At 42.2% G+C, this 11,708-nt stretch overlaps 1 protein-coding gene across 2 annotated transcripts in view; it reads right to left on the reverse strand.

The window, feature by feature from the left end:
• ATP6V1A (ATPase H+ transporting V1 subunit A) overlaps window positions 1–11,702 on the reverse strand; it is a 30,609-nt gene extending 18,907 nt beyond the window's left edge. Inside the window, exon 1 of one of the 2 annotated variants that reach the window (XM_062618326.1) lies at window positions 11,589–11,702. The gene's annotated coding sequence lies outside the window, so the exon portion shown is untranslated. Of the gene's footprint in view, window positions 1–2,429; window positions 2,592–11,588 lie in introns of those variants that run through there. The other variant, XM_062618333.1, reaches the window with a different exon arrangement.
• Window positions 11,703–11,708: the final 6 nt, after the last annotated feature.

Raw genomic sequence — 11,708 nt, forward strand, 5'->3', positions numbered from 1 at the left:
GATGTGGTTTGGTGACGTGAACCAGGTGAAGCATCTGTTGACACTCACAGTCTTTGCAAGCTTAACCTAAGCCAGCATCTTCTGCAAGGCAGCATATACAGTGGCATGCTCAGGCTTGAAAACCTGACCCATCTACTATGAGGAAAAAGACAGCTACACTGCCACCCTATCCACCATCATTAAAGGATGCTTTTCTGCCTGCTCTTCAGGAGCAGTAGGTAACAGACATCTGCTATTCTTAAAATCTTGTAACTGTTTCCCAGCTTTTTAATACTACACTAACAAGACCTCTGCCCCTCAGCCTCTTCCCCAATCTAAATGTTTTAAAAACATTGGCTCTGCTCTGTGAGAAAAAGATCAAGTGATGCCAAACTCCTATTCATCCTGAAGAAATAGCTTCTTCCAGGCTCCATGTCTCATTGGAGTGGACTGTGTTTAACATGGCTCCCACTGATTCATTTCACAACAGCCACCCTAACAGCTGATCACAACCACCAAGGAGTGGAACTGCTAACTGTTCTTAAGCTCAAAGGCAGAGTCAGATGTCAGGTATCTGTTAGACCCCCTTCCTCTCCATAATGATAGTTCAGCATTTAAACTTGTCTAGGCCCAGAAGACAATGTGAATTTCACTGCTTATTTCTCAAAAGCATCCTCTTAACAAATGGCAGAGGGGAGGCCCTTGCAAAGCAATCTGCAGTTCCTAAGGAACTGGTAAGAGTTACTTCAGATCAGACTAACGTAACTACCTCAGCTTTTTTGCTTTTAACAATTAAAACGTTGTAAAACTGGAGCACAATTACTGGTCATATGAAAAAGCAGCCTGCCTTATAAATCTACCCAAAGCATTTACTTCAACACACCACACAGAACACTCTCGAGTCCTACCACCAAAATCTTCTGTGTGAATAGAGAGCTAAACCAGATTCTCATAACTGAATTAACAACACTGTTTGTCAGTGAGACAGTACAAGGGCCCATAGAGAAGAGCTGCTTTATGAAGCAAGAAGAGGCAAGAACACCAGCCAGTTTCAATTTACAATAACTCTTCTTCCTATCCAAACCCCACAGCTCAACTGACCACCACTGCAAGCAGCTGCTTAGCTTCCAGGCAGGCAAATAAGAATCTCAGAAAAGTCATTCTGCAGTTAAACTGCAACATCCTGACACCCAGCGCCTTCAGCTCCTGTTGCTGTGGCTGCTCTGCTCACTCTCTCTTCCTACAGCCACTTTCCCAAATGATTGGCTAAGGCAGGTAAAAGCGAATAGGATTCCTCTCCTAGGCCACCTAGCAATGCACCAACAAACCCTGGTTTTGTCCTGATCTTTATCACCTGCACCAACTGCTTTTAAACACACATTTATTAACTATTCCAAGTATAAAAGGCACAGTGAATTCATCCTCACCTTTCTGTGCTCCATCTCCTATATACCTCCAAACAAAACAGAGTCTAAAAAGCCAGTCCTCACCCAGACAAGCTGACCTCTTTTTTTAATGGGCTACACATCATTTAACATTGAATGCAAACTAAGAAAACAAAATGCTGTTATTTATCTCTGCATAGTTTTCTTGTGCTAGCGTATTAGCACTAACAGATTTTCATTTTATATGGAAAAGTCCTTGAGGGCAGAAACGTTGCCTTACCTACCTACACTGTTAAATGTTTTCAGTGTTATTACTCAGATAAAATGGAGCTCCCTAAAGCACGTCAGGATTTGCTAAACACAACATGATGTATGTGCAGGCAGCATGTACTTACCCCAGAAGCCATGGTAGTTAGCCATTTTGGAAAGCTACTGAGCTCCTGTAGACTTTCAGAGGCCTATTGCCAACATAGAGTATTAGGCACTACACGCAATCCACTCCTACAGAAGTCCACTAGCACACCTACACAGGATATTAGCTTAATTTTAATTCCCTTATGAGCAAAGATGCATCTTGCATCCTTTACAACTTACATACCTGAATCTTTCTCATCTTCGACAGTTTACCAATTGATTTTAAACATGCTCTTATGCTCTAACATGGACATATTCTGCTTAGCAGTGACAGAAATCAACATATTACTTGCTGAAGAACCATCTCTGACTGAAACGTGATTTATTAAAGTAATATTTAGTCATAATTAAACAAGAAAGGGCCAACAACCCAAGTTTTCTATCTTGGTTTCAACCCCAGCACACCAATTTGGCGACACAGTAACCCCAAAAATATAACTGTCTAGCTCTCAATGCTGGAAAAACCTGTTTTCTGTTACAGTTCCTTGGTTTTGGTTCAAACATTTGATCAGACCCAGAATTTACACTATTAACTGCCTTACCATAAAGATCTCTTCATAATTAAGACTCCAGTGAGATTTTTACAAGGAGTCTTCTCACAGCATGGAAGAAAATCCATCACTATTTTATCATGCAAACAGAGATCCTTACCTTATTCTGCGGAAACAGGGAGTAACAGTGCAGCAAAGCCAGAATTCAGCAGTTAAGCACTACCACTTAGGAAATGATTGTCCTTCTCGTGCCCCGACACAGGGATGAGAAAGCCTGCTGCAGAGGGGAAAGCAATTTCTGACACACAGCAGAGGCATAACCACCTGACTTGGTGAGTCATCAGTCTCTCTCTCTCCCACCAGCACTCAGGAATGCCGCAATAGCAAATCAAGCTTCCCAGAGCCCAGCTGAACTCCCATCTGTGCACTCCTCACTGCACAGGACCCGCCAGAAGAAATTCAGTGTTCACATTAAGGGCCCCCCACAAAGCCAGTAAGCCCAATGGTGCATACTGCTACATAAAAATCCTTCAGAGAGATGCTTTCTGTTGAAATCCGTTTACCCCCCCAGCCTCCAGTCTAATATATCCATGGCAGTGAATGCTCTGTTCTGGAAGAGCTTAACAGAACTGCTTAATAACAGACTGCACAAGGAGGCACTGAAGACACTGTAATAATCCTAATTCCTTGAGTATGTAGAACAGGTATTGAGTGTCAAAACTTAGTCTTGTGGGGCTTACTTCTGCTAAGAGCCCCTTCCCCTAGTTACTGAAAGCATTGGTGAAGCTGCACAACATCCAGCACCTTAATGAAGGAGACTGATGTGCCACCTTGAGTGACAGCCAAAGCCTGATGGGCACTGACAAACTGTCCCGTATGTGGTACAGAAGACAAGCAGTTACGCTGCCTCTCCCCCAGGAAGCTGCATGAGTTGAAGAGTTCCCTGTAGTTTTCACAGCTTCCCAAGACTATCTTTGCAAGTTCTATCATTAGCAACATATCAAATTACTTAAATATACTAACTAAAATTGTAGTAAATAGCACAAGACCAGCAATTCAGAAGCTGCAGCATTACATTACTAAGTCACCAGTGCTAGCATTAATTTTGCTGTAGTAACTTCTAATTGCACTTATAGAAATTTACTAGATCTGAAACAGACTAACGTGATTTGACTTCCTAGGGTAGAAAAATTGAGTCAGAACATAAGCCCTTACCTTCAATATTCAGGGAAGCTTAATAAGCATACACATTAAAATGTAGCCAAATAAAGTTCTCCAAAGAAAAGCCCTCCTCCTCTTCATAGTAAAAATGTAGATGTTACAGGATAGTAAAGATCAGAACCCACACAGCACAGTCAGCTTAGCGTTGCATTCAAGACATGCTTTAGAATGAACACTGCCAACACACACTGTGTTCACCAGAGCAGACTTTGGTACATTGCATAAATCCCAGTGTCCAGCTGAACAAGGGCCTCACAAATAATAGGATAATCACTGTCACAGATTTCCTGTAACTTGGGCACTTTATACTTCCCCCTCCAACAGACTTTTTTAAGAGGAAGTATTAAAAAAATAGAGCCTAAGTTACTAGTCAAATGCAGAAGTTTGGCAGCATTTCTGCACTAGCGCAGGCAATTCAGGATATTGTTCCAGAAGAAACAGTATGCCCAGAACTCTAACACAGGTCACCTAGAAGGGAAGCCAAACAGGAAATCTGCACCTTCATACTATGCAGAGTTATAATTTTACTATAATACAGCAGAGAAAATTGTTCCAGATTCCAGCCACCAAATAACAGAATCACTGAGAATCACTACGGTTGGAAAGCATCTCTGGAGATCAGCTAGTTCCAAGGCCCTGCTCAGAGCAAGCTAGAGCAGGCTGCTGAGGGCCACGTCCAGCTGGGTGCTGATTACCTCCAAGGATGACAACTTCCCAGCTCTCTGGGCAACCTGTTCCTCTGTTCAGGCACAGTAGAAAAGTGTTTTCTTATGTTTAAAGGGAATTCCCTGTATTTCGGTTTGTGCCCGTTCCTTCTTGTTACTTCAGCAGATAGCACTGAAAAGAGTGGTGGCTTATCATCTTTGCTCCCTCTCATTAGGTATGTATATACATTAAGTTTCTTAGAGCCTGCTCTTCCTGAGGTTACATAATCCCAGCTCTCCAACCCTCCCCTCATCTCTCCAAACTTCAGCAGTCTTTGTGGACCTTTTCTGAACCCACTTCATTAAGCCATGACGTCCTTCTACTGGAGAACCCAGAACCAGACATAGCACTCCAGATGTGGTTTCCTCAGAGCTTAACTGAGGCGAAAAAACACCTCCCTGCACCTGCTAAGCAATGTTCTTCCTAATGCCAGGATAATCTGGCTGTCTTTGCCACAAGGACACATTCCCAGCTCACATTCAACTTGGTGGCCATCAGGAACTCTGGTCCTTTTCTGCAAAGCCACTTCACAGCTAGTCAGTCCCCAGCTCAACACAATGATATGGCTTAGTCTTCACACAAACATCACGAAGCTAATTGTACCAACCTCCTGCAATAAACTCTAAGATAGAAGTATCATTGTTTCTTAAACAATACTGACGTTCTTTCATTTAATTATTAATACAATTCCAGTTGCCACAGGGCACCCTGAGGCCGCCTCTGCTCTTGATAGGCCAGGAATCTGCTTAAGGCATGCTCAGCTACTCGCTGTGGATCCATCTGCAGCCATACAAGACAATTCATCTTTCACACCACTTGTTTCTTGAGTACTATAAAGCCTCTTCCTTTCACATGAAGTTTTCTACGCATAGCAGGGGGGTTGTAACTAGATGATCTTAAGGTCCTTTCCAACCCGAACTATTCTATGATTCTATGATTCTACTCAGTACATGTACAGGCAAATCCAAATGCATTCAAGAAAAAAGACAGGAAACAGAATTATACTGTCACTATCAGCAGAGCAGACAATGGCTGCAAAGAGAGGCTGTGCAACCTGGCAATTCATGAAGCCCATCACAAACTCTCACTGCCTTCTTCCCCAAAACGGATGCAGACTTACTTGTGGGTATGCCAATACATACAAGTCTAATACTTCAAGCAAACATCATGCCTTGCACACAAGCTAAACACATATAAAATGTATTTATATGCAGTAGATACATACAGCATGAACGACTTTCCCCTCCCATGAAGGAGTGAAGGCTGTGCAAATTCCATAACCACCAACTGTTATTCAAGCACACAAGCTTTTATTCAGAAGCTTAGGAGATTCATTCAGTTAGCCCAGAGCAGGACTAGAGGAAAAAGTGTTCAAACATAACGTGGTTAGCAGCAGCAATAAAAACAGGGAGAAAAGCAGGCAAGGCATTCATTGCAGAATTGTTTTGACCACTGAAGATTTGATCAGCTCAGACAACCGGCATTCTGTCTTCAAACGCTACTGTCATGCTGTATCTAGAACTGATAAAGATCCCAGTTTTACCTCTTACAATACTCCTGTTATTAGAAAAAAAAACACATTGTTCGTGTGGAAAAGAAAAAAAACCAAAACCAAATCATCAGCTGACTGTTTGCATGCCACAAAGTTTCCATAATAGGGTTTTCTACATCAATTCTTTCCTCTCAGCCCAAAAGGCTTCTCCAGAGGAGCTCTAGAGATGGAAACAGATGAGCCACCCCTTATTTCTTACTTCCGACACTGCTTCACAAGTTTCCTACTGCAAAAAAATTTGCTATTCCTTTCATCCTGCTACACATCCTGCCCTTGTTTGGCTTGATACACTTTCACACAAAAGATCCGAGATGGCTACTGAGATCCAAGCCATAACACAGAATACTAATACAATATTCATTTCTGTGTCCCACAGCAGCTGCCTTGATCCTGGATCTAGCTGTTAGGGCTGAAAAGTCCTGCAGCCATCTGCTTAGTGCAGTGCTCAGTCACTTCCTCTGGACAAGCAACATTTTCATTAACCTCACTAACTTACAGCAAAGATAAGATCTGCCCTTGCTTTTACTAAATGAAAGTCACTCTACTTTTAGGTGTATTTGGCATTGTTACTTGAAACACTTCTCACTGCTCTAACCTTTAAGATGACAAACATCAAAATGAGACGAACACAAAGCTATAGGTGATCACAGCCGCAACTTTACTCCAGTTTAGTAGTCATTTCTGAAGAGCTGAAGATTCTTACCAGACAAAGGTGCACAATTTCCTAACACAATTACTACTAGATTTGTAAATCAGGCTCCATTTTACATGCAGAAACATATTAGCAATTTGGGCTCATGAAAACGTCCGAGCCTCGTCATGTAACTCCTTGTACCTAAATGAAATAACTAAAATACTGAGCACAAGTTTGGAATAAGCATTTTATCATTACACTTAAGTTTTCAGATCAGTCTTTAAAGTTGGGATATTACAGAATCTTGAGTTTATTATCTGAGGTATTTGACAGCTAGCTTTAAAAGCTGATCCAGGAGTAAGTTTGCATGAAGGTCTTTGAGAAAGACTTAATACCCCGAGCAGATAGAAGTAGTCTTTTACAGCACACTGGTATAATGAAACACCTGGTTGGAATCACCACACACACTGGCACTGAATTCCAGTAAAAGGAAATTAAACTGAGGTCAAATTTTCCTGTAATGGAACGCATCATCTTTATGTTTTAAAGCAAGTTATGCCACATTTGGAGATTTTACGTTCAATCACCTTAAGTACAGCTTCTTCAGAATAACCAGAGCCCCTCCAACATACTACATTTTAGCCGTGTTTGAACTACATATTGTGATGGTTGCCTGAATACCTACCAGATGATGCAAATTCATCTCACAATAAAAAAACCAACTCAAGATTTCAAGGATCTAGAGGAAATTCACATAAGAAGAATCAGCTTTAGAAGGCCTTACCAACATTATCTCCAGTAAGCCAGAAATACCATTTTGAGATTTTTTCCTGAGGAGCTGCTTTTTAAGGTATTATACTGAGAAACAAAAGAATAATATAGCATAATAATGAGAAGGACCAAATGTTTGTCCCACTAACTGAACTTCATGAAAGATGCAGTTTCTTTCCTAAAACAGTAAAATTAGGAAAAAAAAGAATAGGAAAAAAAAGTCAAATCATTCTTCAGGCTCTTAAGGAAAACTCTCACACCTGACAGCTTCTGTCCTGCTATAATAAATTATTCTAATAAGGGCACAGTCTTGACACTATGAAGTTAATACCTTCTCCCATAACATTTCTAATCCCGTATCACACCTGACCATCCCAACCGTGACAGGACTAGTCTTCATGCTTAGGGCACAGAATGCAGACCAGCAGCACAGGCACCTCCTATCTTCTGCATAGTCTTAAAACAACAACCTGCTCCAGTAAGCAAGCATAGCTTATAGCATCCTAAAGATGGGATGCAGCATGGGAACATGGCATCTTCACAGTGCAGATTTCAGTGTTTTTCCTGGGATGCCATGTGGCAAAAAGTTATACAGCTTGGTCAGCTGAACATACCAACGTTTCATCTTAGCCATGAGAATCCTTACAATATAAGCACTCTTCAACTGATTGAGGACAAAGATAAGACCTTCACATTACAGAGGTACTTAGGAAAGCCACTTCTCTCTTAAACAACTGCAATGAGTCTATTTTCAGCAGACTTTGTAGTTCATTTAACTGTTCAGCAGGACGAGCCTCGCTTAACTGGGGTAGCAATGGTCTTCAAAATTATTCTTCTCAGGATTAAACAGATATCAGGTAGGTAATGCAGAACGCCCAGCACTATAAAAACATTTCCACGATGGCAGCTGCCCATACTAGTTTTAGTTTTTCCCAGTTACTTCAGATATGACCATTTTAAGACACCCACAATGGACTCCAAAATTCTGGCAAAATGAAAGACCTGTCAGAAGGCAGCATGCATGTATTAGATAACTGCCAGAGAAACCTTTCCTGAAAAGAGCAAGCATTAACACTGACATTTACTGTTACAAAAGCTCAGCAGGGCAATCGAGCTGATGAACAAAGAAAATAAACTCAACAGCTAAAACTGATTTTTATCTGCCATTTGGTTAAGTCACAGTAAAGTCTGTTAGACCGTGACTTGCAGGATTTAGCCATACACATCTTACTGGTTTACAGAGTAAGGTAATCCTTTCAGTAAAGACAGACCTTGTAAGGCAAAGTTTGTTATAGCAGCCATATAATACATAGAAGTCTAAAAATCTTGAGGCAAATAGTCAATCCTTGGAGAAATGGAGGCATTTAACTTGAGAATTTGACAGAACCAGGAGAAATAAATGCACAGATGAAATAAAATAACCAAACAAAAATATTTGTGAGATTGTAGAACATATGCATGCAGCATCACCAAACTCAAGAATTTAGAATAAGCTTAGCTTCCAGTTTCAAACAGGGCATAATACAAAGAACAAAAAAAACATTTTCAGAACATAGAATAAGGTACAACAATGACAACCATAAGATCAAGTCTAAGCCAGTTTTGCATGTTAGGCCTTTAGGTGATTACTGGCTTAATCTGTCCAGGAAGAAAAGGTTGAAATGTTCAGATTCATTCCACTTCCTCTGCTGGAGTAGGTCCCCACTTATTTCTCTCTCTGTCCAGCTGGAAGGTTAAAGAAGTCACATGTTTTAAGATGGTGAGTAAGAGTGAATAAGCATGATATATTCCAGTTGACTACATCGTCTTTTCCTTGGTACACTTCCAGTCTAAAAGCAAATCATGTGGATACCATTGTTGAACAATACCTCAACATTTCCAAGTCTAAAATCCCCCAAATTTCTTTGTAACTAATGATAAAGGTATGAAGGAAAAAAAACAACTATTCCAGCTCCAGGCAATGTAGCATTGGATTATTCTGTGGTTTGTTAGGGTTTAGAGGGAAAAAAAATAGAAAGAGAATGAAAAAGAGGGATTATTACTTGGCCAGCAATAGCATGCAACATCTTATGGTCAACACCAAAGTAATCAAAAACATCATACAGGTTATCCTGTAATCATTCTACTCTTTTAAAAAGCGTAATTAGGAACACATCCTTGGCTCACAAACAGGCAATATAAGAGCATGAGGGAAAAACACTGGTAGGAATTTTCAGGACTCAGGAACTCAAAGGACAGTGTTACGGTATCAAACAAAAGAGGTGAAGTGCAGTGCCTCTAAATATATCTCCAGGGGAATCATCTAATTATCTGCTGGTCTACCATAGCTTTGGATGATAACGGCCAATACCAGTACCCATGTTTGTCTGGAAGATGACTGCACAAAGTCATACTAGGAAAAATTTAGACAACAGCACACTGAAGCCTGCAAGCTCTATAAGTCAGGTTGAATGAGGTATAAAACAGTTGATATATACTTAGACCAAAAGAAGAATTAAATTTAAGCTAATGCTGTCTAAAAATTAAGCAGGTAGTAATAACCAGTCATTAGCACTATCCGTAGAAAAGGGTTCTTGATTTAGAAAATGGAAAGGCTGCATTTACAGGAAACAGATCTTGTATTACTATTGCAACACAAGACTGCAATCCCCATTTAAATAGTCAGCTGATCCCAGCAGTCATTTTCCAGCACTGTCTTAATTTCTCCTTTCCCATTCTCTCAAGTTGATGTCCATGGTGGTTTATCATTTCTGAATGCCATGCTTTGTCCCCCGATTGTAGAATCAAGACTAGGTTTTTCCCTACATAAGAGGGTAAAACTGATTTCAAGAAGACTTGACTTAATCAACTGACAGGCACAGCAAAAGTAATCTGCAATATTTTTGGTAACAGTAGACACTGATCTCACTTCACATATTCTGAAGCAGAAAACAATAAAATGTAGATACGATTATTTATGCTTGCTGTTAACTGAAAAGGCCTTTAAAAGTACTGTATAGAGAAGGTGAACATTCAACTGCTGCAGACCGGCGGAGTGCTAAAGTCAGCCCAAGTAGAGCAACTTACGATATGCTGAGGATCTGTCTCAGCTATTCAAACTTCCACTTGCAAACGCCAACCTACACTCAACACAAAGAACGGGTGGGCTAATAAACCACCTTTAGCGGTCTGTCAGCAGGTTTTCCTCCTTTTCCACCCCCTCTCCACTTCATCAAGCAGTGTTTGCTAAAGTATTGAATTACAGTGAGTAAAACTATCACCAAATTGCTTTTACTCCCAGTTGGAGTGCAAATTGTCTGTGCTGAGCTATGAAATCTTCAGAAGAAATCACTATGGGCAACTGCATTGGATGGATAGATCTCCACACATGTCATATACTCTGATGTCACAGCTATCTGTAACATGTACAATATCATCTGGAACATCGTCATGTAAAACTTCCTTCTTGCCTCTTAAGTCAGCTGTAAGTGTTAATCTATATCAGGATTATGTTACTAGCAACAGGAGTAGGAAACATTTAATTTACCATCAGCATTTTCAACTGCAAAAGAACAGGTGGACCCTTTTACTAAGGAATGGTTGCAGTCAGAAACCAACAGCAACATTTGTGTTCTATAACTTTTCTGCTCACTCACTACGCCTTGACCATAGCTGCAGGGCTATGGTCAATGCACAAAACAACTGCAAGCGGTGAACCAGTGGCACATGTTGCCCAGAGAAGCTGTGGCAACTGCATCCCTGGCAATGTTCAAGGCCAGGTTGGACAGGGCTTGGTCTGGAACCTAGTCTAGTAAAAGGTGTCCCTGCCCACAGCAGGGGGCTGAAACTACGTTATGTTTAAGTTCCCCTCCAAACCAAACCATTCCATGATCCAGTTCCACCCACCCAAAATGGTGACCCAGCACAGAAACCCAGCCACTATCCCCACGTCTCTTTAAAATGGATTCTAATACACCCATGAGGTACATCTGCTTAAGCATCTTCGGGAGTACTCAACAGGGAATAGCTTTGCTTTTCCCAGGCCTTTTCTCCAGCAGAAACGCGACGAGGAAGGCCACCGCCGCAGACAGCGGGCTCTCCCACTGCGGAACGGCTCCGCAAGGACAACGCACGCAGCTCTGCGCGCTTCAGTAGCGACAGAGGAGGCGGCAGGCTCGGCCTCTGCAAGCAACGCAGCCCTCCGCCCTCATCGCGCCCTGAAGGTCGGACGCCCCCTCTACAACCTCCCCCTCCCGGAGCCCTAGGCCGCGCGCGCTCCCTCAGAAAGCGGCTCGGCACGGAGACCACCGGGCAGGTAACGGCCACGGTTGAGGAAGGGGCGAGACGACCCCCCTCTCCTGCACACCGCCACACGCCAGGCGCATGGCAGCCTCCAGGCGTGCCTCGGGACAGGGGAGGACGGAAAGAGCGGAACAGAAACGGCCGGGGCGTCTCACCTGCGGCCGGCGCCGGCACACCCGAAACCCTTCTCCTTCCTCCGGCAGCGGCGGTGCTGGATCAGCTGATGCCAGCCCCCGCGCGCATGCGCCACTGCGTGCACCGGAAGCACCCCAGAG

The sequence above is a fragment of the Pezoporus occidentalis genome, unplaced genomic scaffold (genome assembly GCF_034315485.1).
Source record: "Pezoporus occidentalis ecotype Australia unplaced genomic scaffold, CSIRO_AGI_Poc_V1 ctg104, whole genome shotgun sequence".
NCBI lineage: Eukaryota > Metazoa > Chordata > Aves > Psittaciformes > Psittacidae > Pezoporus > Pezoporus occidentalis.